This window comes from Xiphophorus hellerii, chromosome 17 (assembly GCF_003331165.1).
Source record: "Xiphophorus hellerii strain 12219 chromosome 17, Xiphophorus_hellerii-4.1, whole genome shotgun sequence".
Taxonomy (NCBI): Eukaryota; Metazoa; Chordata; class Actinopteri; order Cyprinodontiformes; family Poeciliidae; genus Xiphophorus; species Xiphophorus hellerii.
Window position 1 is genome coordinate 19,857,226 of NC_045688.1, and position 19,258 is coordinate 19,876,483.

At 37.5% G+C, this 19,258-nt stretch overlaps 1 long non-coding RNA gene across 2 annotated transcripts; it reads left to right on the plus strand.

Moving 5' to 3' along the window:
- Nucleotides 1-385: 385 nt before the first annotated feature.
- Nucleotides 386-18,175, plus strand: LOC116736412 (uncharacterized). 2 transcript variants are annotated; one of them, XR_004342556.1, is made up of 5 exons: nucleotides 386-424; nucleotides 5,447-5,451; nucleotides 17,380-17,611; nucleotides 17,690-18,015; nucleotides 18,110-18,132. It is a non-coding gene; the product is annotated as an uncharacterized LOC116736412 (long non-coding RNA). The 2 variants fall into 2 exon arrangements; XR_004342555.1 differs by having other exon boundaries at nucleotides 401-424; nucleotides 17,690-18,175.
- The last annotated feature ends 1,083 nt before the right edge of the window (nucleotides 18,176-19,258 follow it).

A 19,258-nucleotide genomic window follows, 5' to 3' on the forward strand; every position in this document is an offset into this window, starting at 1 on the left:
ATTAACATGTACTCGGTCTTGAACATATCTGATGCAGAAATTAATTGGTTGTTCAGATAGGATCATTTATTTTAAAGGTAATTTTTCCAGTGCAGCTTTCTAGGTTTTTCCTGCATGATTCAAATTATCTCTGGAGCAAGTAGGATGGTAAGGGGTATAGTGTCCACTTGGACTCAAAAATAACAAATGGAGCAGACAGAGTAGTTCAGTACTCTAAGACCAGGAATCAACCCAAAGGTTTAGCTCAAAACATAACAGACATAAAGTGGCAGAAAATAATGGAGTGACAGGGACACAGACCCTGAAGAGAAAGCTGATACAAACAGAACAGGGGACTCAGTGAGCTACACCTCGAAGCAAACACAGACAGGTTTGCACTTTTAAAGCAATGAGATTTCTGCAGCTTTTTGTTCAGTGCTGAAATGTGTAGGCAGAAACACTAAATCGGAACCATTAACACTGCTCGCCAACTTTAAACAGTAACACCAACATTTCTCAGTAACTGTTGAGTAGGATGGAGTATAACCACCATGCTGCCATTCACACTACCCAAACAAGTGAAAATGTTTCAAAGTCTTCACACAGATCCAAGTGAAGACAAAATTAACGACATGTGTTGAAGATATAAACGTATATGTGTTAAAACAGCTCAAGTGCTTCTATTTTATAAGGTTTAGTTTTGCTGCTGAATTTAATGGGATATTTTTTACTGTAGATACAGGTTCAGCAAATCTATCTACATCACTTCATGTTTAGTACCTTTAAATTAATTTATCATGAACCAATGAGTCCCATCTCAGACAAAGCAAATCATAAACAGCAAATCGTATTCTTAATGCACTTTCATCATTGCTGAGACCTAGGCCCATCAACACACACATGACCACACCTCAAGAATTCACTTAGTGTGAAAATGACTGAAACTTAAACTATCAACTAGGCCAGCATCTTTAATACATTTAACTGTGATGTGCAGTTTATTTCAGTTAGAAAATGGTGAATTTCTGTACATCTATGTTTTTACATATCTCAGGATAAAGTTTATTTTAACTTCCTTCATAATCAATAATGATACAAACAGCAGAATTGTTTGAGTGAAAAAAATTGTCAAGTAATGTCTGTAAACTAGTGCTAAAACTGCAGTGTTTCACACAGAATGTCAAACTTCCAGTATAAACATCTCTGTATTTGTCAAATATTCCCTTATCATCTCTATGTCTCTTTTTTTATGAGATTTTACATTTATTACCACAGACTCTTTCAGCTGGTAAAAGATGCTAATCACATGATTCAGTCCAAGAGGAAACATTTGTAATGAAATGTATGTTTTTGTTTAATGTGATTTATACAAGGGCAAACCACGTAAAAAAAAAAATCACTAAGCACAACTAAAAATTCAAAAATGTTTACGCAATGAGTGCACAACCTTCTTTAATATGAAACAGTGTTAATTATGGACTGGCTTTGAAAGTCTTCTATATTGAGTGCTGGCTATTGTTAGGTTGTATTTTTATGAATGTAATTGTTCATTAGAGATAATAAATATACATTGTACCATCAGACTCATGTCCAAACTGAATTTTTTCTGAGGTAGTTTTGTTAATGCCTGAACCATAGCTGTTGTGTAACTTGCCTAAGAGCTCATTAGTACTCTTAAGTGTGAAGACACATCTGTTTGATCTTCCATCCATTTAAAATGACTGGAGGATCTTTTGTCTCTCCTGTGGCATTAAAATAGGAGGAGATTTTGGCACCTAGACAAGAGATCTATATATGGACAAATACTTACACATGAACATAAGAGTGCACTTGTCCTCACATTAGAAGCAGAGTAATTTTTATAAGCAGGCGCAACATAAAAATCCCTTCAAAGTAATGATTAAAAAACACCAAAGTTTTATCAAGTTGAGGAAGACTGATTTGAAGTTAAAGGAGCAGAACTGAATGTGAAGGCGTGTTGAAGGGGACAGCTGTCAGACGAACATATGGCTAGAGACTGAGTTGCTAACCAGTGGCCATATGCAATCATCTAATCATGTTTATGGCCATCAAAAAACTTCAGATGATGATCATATCTGTAAAGCTGTTTGGCATTTACATGTGAAGCATACATCTGAGCATGTGCCTTTGTCACTCAGCAATCTGTTAAGATTGCTCCTTTGAGGCCTATCGAATTACGTTCAAAACCACTCCTGTCGTGTCTTTTAGTAAAGCTCCTGCAGTAAAGCATGAATACTTTGGAAGTCTGTTAGCATACATGCAGCAGATTTGCTTGTTAAAATACAAGTAAATTTAAAAAGTAGGTAAGATTTTTTTTAATAGTAGTATTTCAAAATGAACTTTAAATTATCAATTCAGTATGAGTTGTGACTGGATGGTCTGGTTGCCTGTGCAGCTATAATTTTAGTCATTTGCTCTTGGTGTGCACTCTGCCCAGACAGCTATTAGGTTGACTGGAAAACTTGTAGACTTGGCTGAGAGAAAAGCAGCAAAGGTAGAAGTATTATTTCAGAAAATAAGTCATATGTTTTTTGATTCATACAGTTGAGTTGCTGTATGCTTCATAGATCGGTATGTTCACAATCAAATTGTAACATTCTACTTTTTGATTAAAACTGAAACAAGAGGATAGCCATGACTGTTAGCTACTCTGCATCCTGTGTCCATGACGTATAATAATAGGTTTGAAGAGCCTCTCTGTTTGTCTTTCCGTGTGTGTTTGTGGATGGGGCCGCTCGTTCTTACTCGTGAGAGTCTTCTCATCATTAAATCATTAGCTCTAGGATTAAATTTAACCCAGCTTCCCTTCCAGTTTTCACCAGATGGTTCCATCACCATTTATCGTAGCAAATATTCTTCGTCTCTACATCTGCGCCTGGATCCGTGGGTTTGCTTCTTACTGACAGCATCTCTTCTTGTGCCTTAATTTAAGTTGTATGCCAGCCTGCATGTTCAGTTCAACCCAGCCATCTGCCTGCCTACTGTAACTATTAGCATCTCTGATTTGCTTCCCCTCTCCACTAACTGTACTCACCTTAAAGTCCTTGTCAGTTTGCTCATTTTCCGCCACCATTGCAAGCTCCATCTCACTCTCAGCTGAGCCTCTGGGTCCATGTCAGAATGCTGAGGTTGCTCACTTTGCTTTGTCAGTAGTGCCAGGACTGGTTTCCTGATGTTCTTCAAGCATAATTTACCTTCCAAAACTAAAGATTAGTGCATTTTAAACCTATTCACATTAACTTAAATGGGTAAAATAGGTACAACAGCTCTGGATTAAAATCTCAACCTGGGGTCTTTCTACTCCACAATCCAAAAATATCCTGAAAATGGACATTTTTCTATAAAGATTGACTCCACTGATTCAATGTTTCAACTTTTGATTTTGTGAAAATACCCACCATCAAGAATTGTTCATATGTGTGTATATTGTCTGTTTACTGATCTGTGATAAAGTTGAAAAAAATACAAAAATGGGGTTCATAGTTTGAATTTATTAATAACAAATAATGAAACAGAGTGCATAAAAGACTCTAAAGGTGTGCACATATTTGTGTATTTGTGCAAATATTTAGTTAACTAACATTCAACACTACAGTTTTAGAACAGTTTTAAGACAGTTCCATATATTTGTTTATCCAATTTTTCAACTAGTTATTTTGTAATGAAAATTGGACAAGTGTTTTAGTCTCTAGATCTGCATTGATGTTGAAGTCATAAGGTAAAACACTAACAGCAAAAGAATTTGACAGCTTATTGACCCAAGTGGACAGTACACAAATGGAGAACCTTTCAGTTTTATTGATAATTTGTAAAAATATACAATATATTTCTTTAACTTCACAATTGAAATTCCTTTGTGCTTACTTTTAAATAAATTCCCATAGCATATATTTAAGCTTGGGGTCATGAAACAAAAAAGTTAAAAGGTATAAGGGGTTTATATACTCTGTTTCTGACAGTGACTTTGTAGCAATCACCTCTCCTAGATTAATATGTATTAAATGGTCATAGTCAATTGCATCAGGTGCGCATTGTGCTGAACTTCTTTCACCAGTTCCTGATGTTTAGAAGGCAAATAGTAGCTGTGGAGGTAAAACATTTTTTTAAACGAAAGAGACCTCTAGTAGAACCTAACAAAGTGTCTGTGACTATTTGCCATAAACAACTAGGATTTGGAAAAGACACCTCCTCCCCAGAGCAGAACCTTCGGTGAATGCAATTATTAAAGTCTGAGGTAATTTCACAATATCTTGAAGGTTATCCTGCAATAGTCAGCCCCGCCCACTCCTCACTACTTCCCAGGGCTGCCTACTGACCAGTTCTCCGTCTAACAGGTCCGGAAAATCTCTGAGACCTGGGTATTACCCTAAAAGTACTCCATAAGAGATAATCTATTTAAACTGGTGGCGAAAGTGATTCGTCTAGCTCTAACTACCTCCAATCCAGAAGTTATGACCCTTTACAGTTAAGAAACAATCAGCTGAGTAGCCTTCGCAGCTGCATAATTCCAATAACCACTTCTGTTAACGGTAGCTCACTTTCTAAATCATAACTTGCACTTGGAACCGGCTAGATTAGGTTTAGTGACTTAGATGTAAGTCCCAGGGTCATTATTTAATCTCACCAAAGGAAATTATGAAGCCTCCTATTTACTGGAATCATGTACATTAGTTTTACCTTAATTAAAAGAACTGGACAAAGATTGAATGACTCTATTAATTCCAATGTCCACCAACCTCATTAGAATTTTGTAGTATAAATTTATTAAGCAAGCTTAAGCAGGGATATGCGACATACAAATCAATAATCAATCGTATATAATTCAAAAACAGTGTAATAAAATTTACATGTACAATCATACTACCCTGTCTCCTTTCCCTAAGTTAAGTCGCACGTTCTGAAATGGAATTTCAATGAGCAGATTCAACTCATACCCAGACGATGGTGGATCTTTTGGCAACAGGAATTTCTAGCATCCTTGGTTGAGGTCTTTGCCTTGTGTGGAAAAACCCTCCTTAGAAAGGAAATAAAGCAGAACGGGTCCGAATCCTTTTGCAAAACCCAGTTCCTCATCCCTGAGGGACCTTTGTCCTTCCTCCAAGTCTTGTTGCAGAGTTTGAAGTTGCTGGGTTGAGACGAGACCAACGGTCGAATAAAGAACCAGAGATGGGGCGATGGGACCCAGTCCTTTCTTAGCGGTGTGAAGTCCGAGCTCCCCCGTGGTTCTGAAGTGCGGTCCGTAGCTCAATCTGCTCCTGCAGGTTGTCTCATCTTCTGCGCCGCCGGACTGGGAACAACTGGTTCCTCTTTTCAGCCCGTTTTTATACATTTCTCCACCATGTGTGTGTATGGGGGGGTTTGGTCTACGTGACTTTCTTCACATCTGCTGTCTCTCATAAAAAAGTCCCCACATTTCCCAACCTGTTTTTGCTGACCGTAGTGGAAGTTCCCGTACTTCCCCATTCCCCGTTGCCTCAGCCAAACTCACCGCACCACCCATCCTGTGCGCTCTGGCCATCTGTTCAGAACTGCTTGCGACATTTCCTGTTATCAGGGCTGTACTGCATTCCTCTCTTTTCTATAATTCACTATCATTTATTATAACTCATTAAACACATTCAAAACAGTGTAAACCTGTTTGAATTGATTTCAAATGATCACAACTTCACATTCATTGACAATAAATCACATCTTTTTCTTGTTAATCATTAACATAATCATTACATAGTTAAATCATTACAGATCATTAATCAGAGATTCTTTGCAGAAAGTTATTGAGTGATTACTTATACTCATATTATTCAGACTTATTCAACTTAATTAACTTTTAATCAAACTACAAGATTACTTTATGTCTTCCAAGCCATTATGCACCTTTTTCTGCGTGTGCCTGGAAAGATCTCATACCCTTATGCCAGTTTTCTTGACAATCTACATGCATTTAATTTTGATCCAAAAAATATTAGGACAGCTAAATGTAGATACTAAAACAAAACTGAGGTTGAACAAGTTAGCAGGTAAGATTAATCAATACCTGCTAGAACATTCCTGCTGTGCTGCAACAAGCTACATCATTAGATTTGCTCTATCACTAGTATCCACCTGTAACCACCACTTTGCTATCTTACTGGTGTTTTTTATATAAATAAAAAAAAGAAAATAAATCAAGCAGAGATACTTACCTGCAAAGTACAAATGTGGCAAAATATGCATCGGTTTAGAATATTTTCAAAATGCATAGCTCAACTCAACCTCTAAAATGCCTCTGATGTTTTTCCTTGGTTTTTTTTAATTGAACGTGCCAAGTTAAAATAAAATTATTTAACAATGCAAGTACAATAAACATTAAAAGTAGTGGGTACAAGTATAAACTTATTAAAACTCACCCCTTCTCTAGCAAAATGATCTCATTTTGTTTATATGTATTGTACAGGTACAGCTTCATCCTAATTTCTGATTCTTGATTAATGGAGTACAATATATTAATAACAACTGTAGCAGTATTAACTACAGAATATTGTTAATGTTGATTGACAACAATAATGTAACAACAACAACATAATACATCAAGACAGTTTCTCATATTTAGTTTAAACCATTTCCTTATACAAAAGTTTGAATTGTTTAATATTTGGACATTTTTTTTAATTCCAGTCAAAATGTTCCATAGTTTCACACCACAGACTGAAACTTCTTATGGTTCTGATCTTACAAACTTTGAATTTGTACTTTCTTCTGAGATTTTAAAATCCTTCTTCTTTTGAAAACAATTTTTTAATATTTTCTGGTAACTGTTTATTTTGTGCTTTAAATAAGACACACACTATAAGTTCACCAAATCAGTAAGTTTTAATAATCTAGAATGTATAAATAATGGATTTGTTCTATAAATTCAATTTACAATAAAATTCTTATCCTTTTTTGTGCATATTTCTAAAGTTATACTTTCAAAAGCATTATTAACTGCAGCTGACAACATGTAAAATGTCTAAAATTCAACGTTTTTATAATGTATAGTCCTACTCCTCCTCACTTTTATTCTTTCTATTCGTGTAGCTGAATTCATAACTGCTGAGAAGAATATCCATTTCTCTATCTGTATCCAGCCAAGCTTCCGATACTGCTATTACACTGAATGGTTGTGCAAATGTTCATAAATAATCTCTAATATGATCAAAATTAGCATAGAGGCTTCTGCTATTAAAGTGTATAATCGAAAGCTTTCCCTCTGACATAAATCTGATTGAATTGTTCATTTGTATGGCAACAGCAGGTGGTATCCACGCTGGAAAAGAAGTTAATGTCCAGATCCAAATCACCGCCAAAATCCATAGAACTAAATTCCTGGTAGTCAAAGGGTGATAATTCTAATTGACTGTATTCATAAGTTCTTAGTATGAAATTGTTTTTGCAACTTAGTTCAGTTCTCAGTTATATCCATGATATTGTGTTCCCATGAGATTGTGTTACCCCCTTTGTCGTGTCACACCATTCACACTTATTTGTCCAATTCCTCCAGGGATTTGATCATCAGCACTTTTGATTCTTCAGGTGTTCCTAATAATTTTATAAATATTTTGCGGTTTGCAGTCCATGTGCTCTGAATTTTCTTTTGCTTTCTTGACTGTCTAGATCTTCTGGCTATATCCACATTTTTCTTGATGAGATGCTCATTCAGGAAGACATTTGAGCCTTTCAATTTCCATAATTGTTTCAGCAGCGCACTCTTATGTTTGCAGTTCACAAGCTGCAGAATGATGGCTTGTTTATCTCCAGGATTCCTCATTTTCAAGGCATGGCAGGCTTTGATCTGCTTAACTTACAGTGCGATGCTTTTACCTTCCAAGAAGGTGGTCACCTGTTGCTCCGTTGAGATAGCTTTGGCCTCGGCATCGCCTCCTTCTTCCTGACACAGCATGGGCATAAGATCTCGGTTTTACCGTCAGTCCAGTTACAATCTCGTCATTTATTCTGGTACACTGTTCCAACCTATTCACTCGGTTTTCCAGATGAAATTTTTTCTTGTCCTTTTCTTCATTTTGAAGGCAAAGTGCTTTTATTTCCTCAATAAGGTCCTTCTGCTGAAGCTGCATTGGTGCAACTTCAGTAGCTAGAAAAACTAGCGACCTCTTCATATCCACATCTTCTGTTGACTGTGGGGTTTTTTGGCCCCATGAGTCAACAAGTTCCAAAGGAGAGCCTTTCCAAAACCTTTAAAGAGTTAATTCCACAATTGTTATATATTTTTGGCATTTATCATCGATGTTAGTGTGAGCTAGTGTGACTGCCCTAATTTTAACCTTTTCTGTCTCCAAAACTTTTTATTTAATGACATATGCAGGGCCCATGTTGCCCTGCATATGTATGGCACAGCAACATGGTATGGCAGTGCGACTTATATCTCTGCAATTGTTTCAAAGATTAGATGTCAACTATCATATAATAAATTTGATTCCATTGATTGATCATTTGAGGCTTGTGAAAACAACTAAATGTGTCTAGGTCGCAGCTTTGAACCCAACAGGAAATTTTCTATGGAAAGTAGGGTCAGCAAATGTTCTCTGGGGGTTCTGGGTTTGATAAGATGATAAATTCTCATAGAGAAACCCATGGGCTCCAGCCATTCCCATTTTTACAGCATTCAGACTGTCAATTGGCACACAGCAGACTCAGGAACATTGGGGTGACCTTTTGACCCCCAAAATAGTTCTTACCTCAGGAACCATAAGTTGTACTTGGATGACAAAGGATGCAGAGGAATGTATTGGGGTTTAGTGTATAATGCGCTGGATAATGCAGTGCATTATCCAGTGCGCTGTACTGGATAGTACATTATGCATTATCCAGTGCACTAAGATATAATATGACTCCAAAACACTTACTAAGATCATGCAGGATCAGAATATTTTTAGCCATTTATATTGATAGGAATAAGCTATAGTAATTGAGATGGCATTTCTGCATTTATCTCGAAGAGTAAATGTCAATTGGCATATTATACATCTGATTCTTTTGAGCGGTCATTCCAAGCTTTCTGAAATCATCCAAATGTGTCTAGGTCGCAGCTTTGAACCCAACAGGAAATTTTCTATGGAAACTAGGGTCAGAAAATGTTCCCTGGGGGTTCTGGGTTCGATCAGTTGATGAATTCTCATAGAGAAACCCATGGGCTCCAGTCATCCCCAATTTTACAGCATTGAAACTGTCAATTGGCACACAGCAGTCTCAGGAACATTGGGGTGACCTTTTGACCCCCCAAAATAGTCCTTACCATAAGTTGTACTTGGATAACAAAAAGGATGCAGAGAAATCAGCACTAAAATCATCAGTGTAATCCTCATTCCAGGTCACAGGGGTACCCAAAACCCAAATTTGATTACATTATAAACATCTATAAGTTCATAATGTCACTGGACATTATGCATTATGCATGTTGATAATGGATTCAGTGCATAATGCACTGGATAATGCAGTGCATCATCCAGCATAATGCCCTGGATATTGCAGTGTGTGCACTTGATTATACACTGCATTATCCAGTGCATTATGCACTACAAATATCCAGTGGATAGTGCAGTGTATCAACCAGTGCATATGTATTGTGTATGCACTGCACATTATGCGGCGCATTATCCAGTGTGCTGCACTGGATAATGCATTATGTGTTATCCAGTGGCCTAAGATATAATATGACTCCAAAACACTTACTAAGATCATGCAGGATCAGAATATTTTTTAGCCATTTATATTGATAGTAATAAGCTACAGTAATTGAAATGACATTTCTGCATTTATCTCGAAGAGTAGATGTCAATTGGCATAAAATACATCTGATTCTTTTGAGCAGTCATTTCAAGCCTTCTGAAATCATCCAAATGTGTCTAGGTAGCAGCTTTGAGCTCAACAGGAAATATTCTACAAAACCTAGTGTTGGAAAAAATTTTCATGGGGGGCTTTGGGTTCAATTGAATAATGAATTCTTATAGTGGGCCCAATGCTCATCAGCCATCCCCTATTTTACAGCCTCAGGGCCATCAGTTGGCCCACAACGGCCTCAGGAACATTTGGGTGACCTTTTGACCCCGAAATTTCCATCAGTCTTATCTCAGGAACTGTAAGTTGTACCAGAATGACTAAGGGTGCGCTAGACTCGCCCTGGTGACCTCTAAAAAATGCTTCTGGTCCCATACCAGTGCAACCACAAAAATGTGCAAGGGACTTTGTAGGGAGACAGGGCTACTGGATCCCTGTGGCTCCAAACCCCTTTATTTAATGATACATGCAGGGTCAACCTGTATTTCCTTTAACCCTAGCTATTGATAGGAACAAGCTACAATGATTGGACCTGCATTTTTGTGTTCCTCTCGATGAGTAGATGTTGATCGGTATGAGTAACATCAAATTCCAATGACTGGTCAATCCAGACCTTCCAAACTGTGTAAGTAGCAGTTCTAAACCCCAAGAAGACATTTTTGGCCAATACTGGTGTCAGAAAAATTTTAGCTGGGTGGTCTGGGTCCCATTCAATCATGTATTCCTGTATTACACCTTGAGGGCTTCTCTAATTTCGTGGCCTTGACCCTTCTATCTAAGTGCCACAGACAGGTCCTATTTAGTTTCTGAATTCCATTAAATTTAAATCACCAACATTTAAATCAGATTTTCTGAAAAACTGTAATATTTGATGTTAACCATTGCAAAAAGCTATGGAATGTCTTCAATGTAATTAAAAGCACTTTAGAATTCCGTCAAAGTTTTACTTCCTTTTAGAGGCTTTTATTTTTGAAACGGCAGGAAGTAGCAACTAACTGGCAGTTGCTTGATTTCTTACAACGTGTTTGGGGCGCACTCTATAAAAAGGACACTCAGGACTTTTCTAAGAAAACTGTGACTATCCAAAAAATGCTCACTAAGTATTAAAGTTTTGCAATGTAATATATTGTATTAACTACATATCATTGTTGTCTGCCATTTGTGATTTGTTTGAGAACATGTGTAGTTTAGCTAGACAAGTTCTAGCTAGGAAGCTAAGTCTTGTCATTTGAGATATGATATACGTTTTTCCTTTTAAATTGTTAGTGTCCAGTGATAAAATGTGAATTTCATTTTAGGTGAGGTAAATTCCGTCAGAACTTTGAATAAATTCGGATGAATTATGTGGTTTTGTTGTCATTAGCTCTAAATCACACGTGGTTAGCTGTGGATGTAGATGAATACCATTGCCATGTTCCAATTAAGTCACCTTTTTCTAAAATTTGTGAAAGAACATGATATTTTAATGTATACTCATTATCAGTGAAGACTTAAAATGTCTGCTTCCAAAAAATAATGTTTATTTAATTATGTTACAATCATGAGTGCTGATGTGCACATTTTCAGTGCCAAAAAAATAGTTAGCTGTCCTGCTGTTTATTGGAAATGAAAACAAGTGATAAGAAATTTTAAGGTTTTCATACTTTATAGAAATGTTGATTTGCAACTTATTTTTATGTTTTGCAGTTTAAGATGGCATCACATAGCAGTCCAATGAAAGATGCAATGCATCATGTTATTTTGAGAATGGACAAAATATCAAAACTTGAGGTGAAGTACATCAATGCAGTAAAAGGTAAGATGGCATATTATTTAGCAAATTCAATTAAACATGAATGACAAAGTCAAACTGTCCAGCAACCAAACATATCTGAACATAATAAGAAGACACTGTGCTATGTTTTATAGGACGTGGGGTCTTTGCAAAAAGTTCAATTTACAAAGGACAGTTTGTAGTTGAGTATCATGGAGAAAGTATCACTGAAGAAGAATATGAGAGGAGAAGGAGACTGTACCACCCTGCATATGCTGCCTTTATGTTTGCATTTAAGTGGCAAGGCAAAACATGGTGGTGAGGGCTGAAATATTTGTGTACTTTCAAAAATTTTGTTGAATGGATTTTGCACACATTTTTTATTCTTATGTTTTCTGCTTTTTATCCATTTTTGTCCTTTAACGCATTCATGCCTCCAGAGAAGATGGGTCACTCGGTAGGCTCATAAATGATGACCACATATAACCAAACTGCAAAATGAAAAAAAATTAACGTGAATGGAAACCCCCACCTTTGTTTCTTTGCCCTTAATGATATTAAAAAAGGCGAAGAAATATGATTATGGGGGTTCAGACTGTCCATTGAGACACAGGTAAGAAGCTTAGTAAAGAGTGAAGTATTGAGAAGCATGAAAAAATACATCAAGAATTGTCATCACAGAATGAAAGATTTAAAATACTTTGCAAAATTGTATTTTAAAGACAAAGTTGGAAATATATACTTTAAAATTTTCTTCTTCAACAATTATGAACAAATTGGTTTAGATCTACTTCCACTGTCAAGTCAGATTCTTTTCAAACTTAGGCCATTTTGTTATGTTGCTACTCAGTGGCAGATTTGGTAAATAGGTGAATATTACCAAAGAGTCAGCATTTGGAAATCTATCATATTCCTGTTTTAGGTTTTTGATGCTGTTGAGTTGGATTTAAAGACTTTAATAACAATACTAATTTAATCAAATGTAACAGTGATGGTCGGCACATGACATTTGATGACTGACATTTGATGGCCACAAGTCCTTAAAACTAATGCAGCAAGCAGAGGAATGTTCTGCATGTCAAAATGCAGTTGCGGTGCTACATCTGACTAAAACTTAATCCAGTGTTGCAGCTTCCAAATTTGCTAGCCAATGCTCTCCTTTGGACACTCATGGTGTCCCCGAAGCACACATTAACCAGTGTTACCTAGTGTGTTAGTTTTTTGTATTTGTTTGCAAAACCTGAAGCCATGACACATTTCCGAGGTTCAGACTGCCTCCGTGACTTTGCAAGAGCCTGTGGCGCCAAGTGTCCGAGGTCACTGACATCTACTAAACTCCGAAAACATCCTGCAACACTTTCAACTGTCTTGAATATGACCAATACAGAAATGGATAAACTGGCAACTTTTCTGGGATATGACTTTCGAATTCATCGTGAGTTCTACAGGCTTCCAGAGAAGACCCTACAACTTGCTAAGATCAGCAAAGTTCTGATGGCCTTAGAAAATGGAAGATTGGCAGAGTTTCATGGCAAGAACTTGGATGAAATTCAGATCGACCTGGATGGTATGTCTATCTGACTTTTGTTCTGTGTATCATTTGCAGCTTTAAAAACTGTACTGAACATTTAATACAGGCTAGAGAGACTGTAGCTGGTCAAACTGCTTCCCAGAAGCTGCTTTCTGTCTACTGAAAAATCCCACTCTAAACACCACCTGCCAATTGGCAAACTTCACTACTTGAAGTTTGCACAGGAATGCTCCTCCACATGCACAAATGTCAAGCTTACAACGAGCCAACTTCCACATCACAAATGATTACACATCTTTTACAACTCAGTTCAGAGGGCTATGAATTAATTATTATAAATGATTGGTTAAAATGTATTTTCAATAGGTCAATTCAAAACTTCACCAGACTCCTAACCTGTCCACTCATCTAAGAAAAATTCTAACTGCAAAATAACAACAAAAACTGCCCAGTTGTGAGATGATCCACCAAATCTGGCAAAACTGATTATTTAGTCAATCCTTCAATTTACATGTTTTTTGTGGTTTAAACAGAAAATATAAACTCTGATGATAACAACAAGGATGGCAACAATGCTGTGGATGAGAAAATATCTTCTGCTATTGGTAAGATTTTTGAAAAGTTATTATAAAACTATAAAACATAAGGTATTTTAGATCAACATGCTAGTTTTCTTTCACTTTATGTATAAACTGGTTTGAGCACACAGTTGAGTTGTTTGTAACTACAGTAAATGGAAAGATCCAGGTTCTTATAAGATATCCTAACTCTTAAGAATTAGAATAGATTTCTAAAATTGATTTTTCCTTTAACAAATCTTGACTTTATTTTCCTTAAGTACAGCCGAAGATCTGGGGGGTGTAGGGTGTGGGGGGAGTGGGTCTTAGAATCAATTTCTAGTTACCCTGTTGTGTACTCTCCCTCGCCCACTGTGCCATTTTCTCTCTCTCTCTATTTCTCTCTCTGCCTCACACCTGCAACCTCTTAGTCAATAGCCTGGTCTGTTGTTCCAGCAGTCACACTCCCAGGATTTATTCATCTCTCTCTCATTCTGCCTTGCAGGGTCCTCCTTTTAAATTCCTTTACTTCCCTGTTTTACCCTACTGACTCTTCTTGTTTTGCTTGACTCTGGCTCCATGTGTTTCCTGTGTTTTTTATTTGTCTTTTCATCTTAATTTTCATTAAACATTTTTCATCTACAAGCTGCCTCTGCCTCTCTGCATTCGAGTTCACTTTGAAATAAAGTTACAGGATAGTGAGTTTTATTTCTGAATGTACACTGCAGACACACGTTTGTGTTTGTCAGGTTTTTGACATGAATCACAACCCTAACCCCTAGTACTTTAACAAGTACAAGTCTATATAGTATACATAGTTTTGGGATAATACTGGTCAGTAAAATAACTAAAATGGCTGTCACGTGGGGTGCTGAGGTGGCGCAGGGGTTAAGTACAACCCACATATGGAGGCCTTATTCCACGACGCTGCTTTTGCAGGTTCAATTCCCAGCCTAGCAACCTTTGCTGCATGTCTTTCCACTTAACTGTCAATGTACTGTCAAATAAATGCCACTAGAGCAAATGAAACCTTTTAAAAAATGGCTGTCACATTTGAAACTTCTTCTGCAAACAATGTGGTTTCATGAGGTGAAGGTATGTTTTTGACTATTTCGATTCATTGCCCATCTATATTTTTATAAAAATGATTTCAATAGTATGGATTAAAAAGTCATTCTAAGTTTAAAAATTTTACTGTCAATTAATATAGTATGCCTTTTGCTGTGCTGTTCAATTTTAATATTTATAAATGTATTTATTGTTAAATAAGTTCAGAGGTTTCTCAGTTTGTTTATCTGATCATTTTTAAGGCAAAGGACATGCAAAGAGAACACCGTGGACTGCAGACGAAGTTCATGTCGTCAAGAAACACCTGGGTGCTTTCATAAAATCTTTCACAGTGCCAGGAAAACATCACTGAGAAAAATGCATAAAGGCAGAACCAGTGGCTTTAAAAATCAAACATGGTAAAATGTGAAATTTTTCATTCATAACCGCATTACAACTAACAGGAAGAAACTTCAGCGTCGTTAAATAGGCGTGCTTTATATATCTAGTTTTCCTTTTTCTATTAAGTTCCAATGACTTGTTTATTGTGTTTTTACATACTGCTTCAGTGTTCATTTAGAAGAAGCATATTTGTCTTTTCATTGTTTTTTAATGTTTATTTGAAAAACTTGAAGTGCAGGTTCATCTCTAACGCTTTAACATAAGGTTGTTTCTTTTTTTCTTTTACAGCCACTAGGCATCTTTGTGCCTGTAGTTAAATAAAAAGGTGTTCTGCAATGATTTGTTTTTATGTAATCATTTTCTGATGTTAGTGATAAGTTATTGATCATTCTGTTTAACCCTCCTGTTATGTTCGTTTCTGGGGTACAGCAATAATGTTCATGGGTCAATTTGACCCAGGAAGTGTTTAATCATGCAATAGTGTCAGAAACCAAAAAATTCCTCCAAAACATTTTTATATCTGATTATTAACTCCAATACTAACCATTTCAATCAATATTTGTGCAATGATGTTTATTTATTTCTCACAAATAAAGGACCAATAACAACAATTTATTCATTTGGACATAAAAAATGGAATTTACATTTTTTATGTCCACTAAAAATACCTAGACACAAAAAACAATAATTTTCTTGAAATTGATCTTTTTTTAAAAAAAAAATTATATTGCATTTTGATTCTTTTTTCAATGGGTGATCTTTATAATTGAACTTGAGACAAATATACTGTTCAGGGTCAAATTGCCCTGCTTATTAAAATCAAGACAAATGAGTCATGCAGAGAGTATTTATGTTTCACACCACTACTGCTGAGTGTCCACTCAGTGTGGGTGGAGTTTGCCCATGGGAACAGAAAATTTTCCCATCAAAACTTGTATGAACACCTGGTTTCTCGCAGTTTCCTAGTGAAGTAAAGAGAATAGTGAGAAAGTGAGCTTGTGTGTGTGCACGTGTGCATCTATGTGTGTGGGTGTGTGTGTGGGGGGGGGGGGGGGGGGGGGGGGGGGGGGAGTGAAATATGGTTCATAGCTGCAAGGAAACATATAGAATTGGACATTTTTACATTGCAACATAATTACAAATACAACTTTCAAACATGCATAGTCCAGAATTCCCCTTTCCCCCTCCCTCCTTTTAATATCACAGAAAATCAGGCCCATTGCTCCAGGTATAGATTTACAGCAGACCATCTTTTATTATAAATGTCTTTCCACAACCTCAAGGTTGCTGTTAGATCTTCCATCAGGTTGACAGTCCTCAGTTTCTGGACCCATTGTTCTAGGGTAGGTGAATGTGGTTTCAGCCAGTTCGCAGTGATCACCATGTGAGCAATCAACACCAGGGCTCGCAGCATATATTTTGTATTGGTATCTTCCGTCAGAAGATTAACATCCTCTAGAACCACTCTATGGATTTCCAAGGTCATATTCAGGCTTAGTAATTTTCCTATTTCCATTTTTATCATCTCCCAATAGCCTTTCACCTTTGGGCATTCCCAAAATATGTGGGAAAAATCTCCTATCTGTCCGCACTTCCGCCAGCAGAGGTCGCTGGCCATACTATCATAGCTGGCTATCATTATCGGCGTTCTAAAATATCTCATTCTTACTTTCCAGCTAAACTCTCTCCAATTTGGACTACTCAGACATTTATGCCATTTACCCCAACTCTCTTCCCACTCTGCATCCTTTACCACCACATTTAGTTCCAGTTCCCATTTATTCTTGACGTTTAGAGTTGTCTCGTCTTGGTCGAATCGTAATCTCTGGTATAGAGCTGAAATAATCTTTTGAAGATCGTTTAGTTTCTCCACCACATCAATCGAGTATTGTTCAAAATCTGTCGGTTTCTCTTTTAATTTGTCTATTTCTTTGTGTTTTTGAAGGTAGTGTCTAATCTGAAAGAATCTGAAAAGATCCATGTTAGCGATGTTATATTCATTTTGTAGTTGCGAGAAGGCTTTTAATGTTGTTCCTGTAAATAGTTGGTTTATTGTTATTAAACCTTTTTCTGCCCATTCACCAAATCCCCCATCAAGTTTGTTAGGTTTAAAGTCGACTATGCCATTTATTGTAGCTGCTCGTGATAGGGAGAGTGGTAGCTTTAATTTCCTCCGAACTTTGTCCCACACTCTCAAAGTTAACACCACCCACTCATTTTGGATCTTAAGTTTTTGCCATTGATTTCTACTTAAAAAAGGTAAATCTATTATCGAGATACTGTCGGGGTCTGGGGGTCTTGGTCCTTTTTTCCTTTTTGTTTTTCTTTTCCCCTCTTCCTGGTGTGGGTCTGTAGCATCACTGTGGCCCACTAGATGGAGCCAGAGGCTGTCTACCTGGGAGGCGCGCCTATGGGTTTTACGCACCTGGTGGTCATCATCTCATCATCCTCTGGAGGTTAAAGAAGCTGACTGCCAGCACTTCGACGCCGGAGTGTTTTACCTGCTTGGTAAACTGAGCCCCTCGGAGCTAGTCCTCTGAGTTTTTTCCCTCTAAGTAACTCTTTGTTGTCCCCTGTGCTCTTCAGGAATTGTTTACTCCTTGAGACCATTTGGATTCTCCAGAGTGGCTTCCATCCTGGCTTTTTGGTTAAAGCCCTCCTCGTGACGCCGTGGACTGTACCCACTGGTTGCCCGAGTCCCGTTTTCACCTCTCCCGTCACATCTCAAGATTCTCAGTTTTCATCGGCTGGCAGTCGGACCTCACCTCCACCTCCGTCAAGTCAGCACTTACCTGCTCGCCATCCACTGCAGCTTCCTTGTCTAGGATCCCGCTCGTTTACGGAAGCCGGATCCGTTGACTTCAGCCTGGAACCCACAGACGACCTCCCTGATTGTGATCATTCTTTCCAAAGTAAGAACCGATCTATTCCTATCGCAACTCCCGTTTCCCATTTGACTCGAACTCACCATCTCCTCCTGTTCCGCAGTTTTCCGCTGTCTTCCAGACTCTACCCCAGGATCCCCACCATATCACATTACTTTGTTTTCTTCAATAAAAAATCTTTAACTGATTTCCGTTCTCTGTGGTGTTCTGCATGTGGGCAAGAAGTTTAAACGCCAACATGACAGATGCTCCCTACTACCGAACCCTGTTCCAGCTGTACCCATTTTGTACCCAAATCCAACTTAATCCATGTAACAAGTGCCTTTAGCTGTGCCGCCCAATAATAGCTCTCAAGATGTGGAAGAGCCAGGCCTCCCACATTTTTTGAAGAACACATAACCTTAAGTCTCACTCTTGGTCGTTTGTTTTGCCAAATGAATCTTGATATAAGTCTGTCCAACACCCTGAAGATGGTGTTGGGAACCATGACCAGAAGGAAATTAAAGAGGAAAAGAAGCCGTGGTAGCACATTCATCCTAATCGTTTCCACCCTGCCAACTAAAGATAATGGGAGAATCTGCCATCTTTCCAAATCTTTTTTGATTTGAGATACAAGTGTGTTGTAATTGGCGCTGTATAACTGGGAAAAATTATTGGTCAGAATGACTCCTAAGTATTTAAGGCCCGCTTTTGGCCATTTAATTTCACTTCTTTCTCCAGATGTTCTGGCCATTGTCCTGACATCATCATTGCTTCCAATTTAATTTCATTGACTTTATAGCCTGAGATGTGACCAAATGTGTGTAAGCATTTCATAAGGGGGGTATTGTATTTGACGGGTTTTTTTATGTATAGGAGGATGTCATCTGCAAATAAAGAAATCTTATGTTCTATACCTCCCTTACCTATTATTCCTTCTATGTGTTTGTTCGTTCTAATCAGTTCTGCTAACAACTCAATACTTATGGCAAAAAGAATAGGTGAGACCGGGCTTCCCTGCCTCATCGCCGTTTTATATTGAAAAGAGCAGAGCAGTAGCCATTTAGCCGGACCCTCGAGATTGGATTTTGGTTAAGGATCGCAATCCATCTTATGAAAGTGTTTTTAAATCCCATCTTCTTCAATGTGTAATTTAGATAATCCCAGTCCACCCTATCAAATGATTTCTCCGCATCTAATTCAAGGAGCATTGAAGGTTGGCTGTCTTTCTTAGCAGTTGACTAAGAAAGAGTTCTCTTCTAATGTTGTTCTATCCTTGTTGTGTAGTTAT